Here is a 5,405-nt window from a genome sequence, read left to right as displayed (position 1 = left end):
ATTTATTTATTTATTTATTTATTTATTTATTTATTTATTTATTTATTGATAGGGTTTATCTGCATAGTCTTGGCTATGCTGGAACTCACTCTGTAGTCTAGGCTAATACTACACCCATTTTGAATTCATTTTACTGGGCAGGGTCTTGGCACCCCGGAGAATTATAAACTAGTTAAATACAAGGTATCTGTGTTGACAGTAATTTAGTAAGACTGCAGTTGACACCATTTGCTGTCAAAAGGAAGCAGTCTTCTAAAGTTGATTAAAACACAGAGAGTTTAAAAAAAAAATACAGACTTGAACTGCTATTATCTAATTTAACCCTGGTGAGATTAGGAAGCTTTATGTACCACCATTACAGTCAGATGATAGTGTGACCCTAAAATTTGTGTTGTAATCCTAACTTCCACAGGGATGCTATGGAAGAAATGGGACTTCTAGGAGGTAATTAGACCATGAGGTGAGAGCCTTGATGAATGACATTAGTGTACTTAAAAAGCACCTCAGAGAAGATATCGGCCACAGCTATTTGGTGATGTTTTCATGAATGAGATCACCTTCCCAAGAGCCAAAGTCTGCTACTGCTCAGCCTCTGGAACTCCGAAAAACAAGTGTGGGTTGTTTATGCCCAAATTAGTTTATGACATTTTATATAATGGCACGAACAGATATCTATTCTTCTGTGTTACTTTAAATAGTATTTCATAATTCATTCCTGAAAATGTTTGTTTTGAAGATGGGATCCTGTGTTGTAGCCCAGGCATACCTAGAACTCACAACTTACCCCAGGCTGGCCATGCACCGACATGCCCAGGTGAAATGTTAATACTTAGAATTTACTTTGTAGGCAAAAAACCTTTTAACACAATAGGAATGCTTGTGTGGTCTGAAAGCCACTTTTGCTTTCTCTTGAAGCATAATGACTTGGTCTTATCCCAAAGTGCCACCCTTCACTTGTAGAAGAAACAGGCATGAGTTCAATTCTGTCTTAAAGGAAGTAAGATAACTTTTCTTCAGCTGACCTTATCTTATCAACTACATCTTTGTGAAGGCCATAGGGAAAAAATAAAACAGCTGTTTATAAATTTTACCCAAGTCTACAAATACTGGAATAGTGAGATTTTTGCTGGTTTTTGTTTATCTGTTTTTGTTTTTGGAGACAAGGTTTACACTGTAACTGAAGTTGGCCTAGAACTACATACTCTGTGAGCTCAAAGCAATCCTCCTGCCTCACTCTCTGGAATGCTCATACTAAAGGTACGAGTCACCATGCCCAGCTTGTACATTCCTCAGAAATTATAGATGTACTTGACATAAGTTTAAAAGTAAAGTTAACATCCTGTGGCATCTATAATTTGGTATGAAGGAATCATTTCCTCTTATATAATAATTTATCTATTGTGCATTTCACTATGACAATTAAGCAAAAACCCCCAGTCAAGTTAAAATACTTGATAGCCGGACTTATTTTTTAGCAATAGGTATATTATATAAAATAGGTTTATATTTATATTTAAATTGTACGGAATTCTTTCTAAATTAAAATAAGCTCTAATATGTGCTGCCTGCCTATGTAAATCACTCTGTACACGAGGCTTAGTGGCAGAAAGCACTGGAAGCCACACAATCTTGAGAAGACGTGTAGGGCTGGAGAGATGGCTCAGCCGTTAAAGGCTAGGCTCACAACCAAAAATATGAGAGAAGACGTGCTCAGGAATCTTAAATTACTTCTTGCCCAGAAAGCTGTGACATTTGATCTTTGGTTTTAAAAATATGTCGCTTGCTCTGTGAGAGCATCAGGCCTGGGGATCTAATAACATGCAGCTTCTTGGTTGCTCCACACTCCCACAAAACTGGGACTTACTGTGACAAGCTTCGGTACCTGGAATGTCTTGAACAATGGACCTGAGACTTTTGCTCTCATTTGGAATTAGCCCATAAGCAGCAAACAGTGACTTGTTGTCAATTAGTCTTAAAAACATCCTTTACTTTTCCTTTTGGTGGGAATTACAGGTTTAATATGCTTCTTGATTATATTTAAAGAAGCATTGATACACTTTCAAAAAATATATATATATATACACCAAGAATCTCTTTTAAGGAGAGTGTTTTGTTTTGTTGTTTTGTTTTTTTTTTATAAAAAGTAGAAGGGATTGGCATAATTATGGGCTACTGTTTGATTTGAAATACATATCCAAATATACTTTTGTATGCAAGGCTAAGTAAGGCAGCAGTGATTGTTTTCTGAAAGACCTTTTAAGTTAGAGATAGACAGAAATTTTGTGGTCTTGAACTTTAGGATAATTCTGTCTAATCAATGCCAAAATCTTGTACTCCGTACAGTGATTATACGTGTATGGGCCTGAAATTGCTGCCTGTGGGATTAATTTACCTATTGCCGACTGACATTAGCTCCTTCGTTGTGGGTTTTCTGTGGTAATAAGGTGGCTTCTAACTTCAATAATTGGATTCAGGTGCGGACTGTGTCTCTTTCCTCATAACTTAACTATGGATGATCTTTTACGATAGAAAGAAATGCAGCAGGCCTCAGACAGAATCTTGAAATACAAGGGACGCTTATTAGCACGAAAATACCAACGGACTTCACACTTCTCTCTTAATGAAGTTTAGCTTTCTGAGTTCACACAAGTCAGGTACGGTATCATAGCAACAGAATTCAGCACCAGGAAGACGGAATTTACCGTGTGTAGTGAATTCACCTTCTTTGAACATGTCATTTTGTTCACAAAAATATTTCCCAGTTCTTAAAATATTGATGAATAAATGCTTTGCTTACTTAAATGGAGTACTTGGAGCTGGAAGAAGCTGTTGTCGGAAGGCCTCTGAACAGTCTTCCGAAGCATAGCTCTGCCTGCAGTGTGAAGATGACCGCTAGTTCTTTTACCTGCATCACATCGCCTCTAGTGGTGCAAATTCAGTACGACACCCCTTAATGTGTCAATACTGTTGCTTTAAAACACCTTAGGTAGTCAAAACGATGATTATTTTCATTTGTTTATTCATTTTTGGGACTGTCTTACGATGTAGTCCGGGCTGGCCTGGAGTTTGCTTTGTAAACCAGGATCACCTCAAATTCAGAGATTTGCCTGCCTCTGCCTTCTAAAGGTTGAGATGAAAGGTATGTGCTACCATGCCTGGCCCAAAATAAAATGTTAAGACTAACAAAATCTTGTTTAATAATATCAAAAGTATCCAACCCATACTCAAATTTCTTACATTATCCCTTTTTGGTCTAACAAAATCAAAACACATACAAGCATCTGCTTGTGTTTCTTCTGCTCATTCTCTGGCTCTCTCTTATTTTTCCTCTTTTTTTTTTTTAATGTCCTGTTTGTTTTCATTTTAATTTTATTATTGTTTCTTTAGATCCCTTTGCATTTTTGTGACAGAAAGAAAGGCTGTGGGTTTGGATGTGTGAGCTGGGATTCCTGGAATCTGGAGGGAATCTGGGGAAAAATGTAATCATAATATATTGTATGAAAAAACTCTATTTTCAATTTTAAAACTTAAAGTGCAGTTTGAAACCTCCCCCTGATGGGGGAACAGCCTTACCAGGCCACAGAGGAAGACAATGCAGCCATTTCTGATGAGACCTGATAGGCTAGGGTCAGGGGAGGACTTACCCTATCAGTGGACTGGGGGAGGGGCAAGGGAGGAGATGAGAGAGGGAGAGTGGGATTGGGAGGGGAGGAGGGAGGGGGCTACAGCTGGGATATAAAGTGAATAAGTTGTAATTAATAAAAAATATATAAAAAAAATTAAAAAATACAGTTTGAAAACTGCCTGTTAAATCCCTTGAGTCTCTTCTGACCTTCAAGAGCACTGTCCAAGCTGACGTCCTCTCAGGTTCTCTGATGCCATTTGATCTCTTTTCAGAACAGTGGTTCATTTGTTCTTTTATTGTAAAGAGCATCTTGTAATTGTTTAAAGGATTTAAAATATCGGTTGATAACAACTGTCTGAATATACAATCTTACTAAGACTGGCAAATTAGTTGGGTTGATTTCTTATTTCACAATAAACTGTCATGCCCCTGGCAAAAAGATGGTTTTCTTTAAACAAACAAATTGGACCTCAGAGATGAAGAGCAAGAGGATCCAAGTTCAATTCCCAGCATCCTCATGGTGGCTCACAGCTGGTTAACTCCAGTTCCAAGGAAATCTGATGGTGTCTCCTGGCCTCCTTGGGTACCACACATTAAGTGATACAGACATACATGTAGGCAAAACACCCATAAACATAAGGTCAAATGAATAAATCTCAAAAATGACTTTAAAATTAAAAAAAAAATTGTTATGTTTTACGTACTTATTTTGTGTTTGAATCAGGTCTCTCCTTCCACCATGTGTGTCCCAGAGATCAAACTCAGGTCCTTGAATTGGCCCAACTGCTTCCTCTTAAATGATACTAATAATTTTTTATAGGACCAAATCAGCTTTATTACTCACATACTTGGTAGAAAAGAGGAATTCAGCAAACAGGGTGGAGCTGTACTAAAAGCTTTGGGGTGGTCCCCACAACTATTTACATGCGGGAGCATCCTTGCCCTGGAATCAGGCACAGCGTGTGCACTTCTCTGACATTTCCCTTGCAGACACAGCCCTGGGCACACTTGGAGCAGCCCACAGGGCAGCAGGAACAGCAGCTCTTCTTGCAGGAGGCATGCTCCAGTTCTTGCAGCTGCAGGAGCTGGAGCAGGTCCAGGAGCTGCCGGTGGAGCAGGAGCAGTTTTGGGGTCCATTCCGGGATGTGGAGCTATGGAGATAATAAGAAGACAACAGATAGTCAGGCTGCTGGAAGTCACGGTCGATACTAGTGATTTTTTTAAAGATGTAATAAGTATTCTATCCTTTGGGTCTGCAATTTGTGGGTTAATTTTCTGAGCATGTGTCTTCAGAGTTCTGACACAGCAATGTAGCTGCTTTGCACTGTATTTTCATTTTGTTGTTCTTGTTGTTTGCCTCGAGCTTGGGCAACTTGGCAATCTGTGAACATTTATTTATTTGTTTTTTGTTATGTAAAGTCCTCTAGTTTCTGGAAATACCCTATTAATCACCAATCTTCTTTTCCTTATTTTCTGCTATGGATATACTTGGTTCATTCATTGTAATATGGTCCTGTTATTGTCTTCTCACAATGTCCTATACTCTCTGTTCTCTCTTGGCAGTTTCATTCACACATTTGCTGTTGAGATTATTCCAACAAATTCATATTCTTATGCAATGTCCTCTAAAAAGGCTTCCCATTTGATACTACTTCCTCTCTCCTGGAGTATCCAGCTATGTCATGCAACCCTTGTAGATGGTTTTAGAAATGATCGATGTGGTCAGCACTCTTTTCTTCTTCTTCTTCTTCTTCTTCTTCTTCTTCTTCTTCTTCTTCTT

General features: G+C 38.4%; 1 pseudogene; it reads right to left on the bottom strand.

The window, feature by feature from the left end:
• Positions 1 to 4,498: 4,498 nt before the first annotated feature.
• LOC129683410 (metallothionein-1-like) overlaps positions 4,499 to 5,405 on the bottom strand; it is a 6,139-nt pseudogene continuing 5,232 nt past the window's right edge.

This window comes from Psammomys obesus, unplaced genomic scaffold (assembly GCF_907164565.1).
Source record: "Psammomys obesus unplaced genomic scaffold, mPsaObe1.curated_primary_1811, whole genome shotgun sequence".
In the NCBI taxonomy this organism is placed as follows: Eukaryota; Metazoa; Chordata; class Mammalia; order Rodentia; family Muridae; genus Psammomys; species Psammomys obesus.
This window is presented reverse-complemented; position numbering and strand designations above follow the sequence as displayed.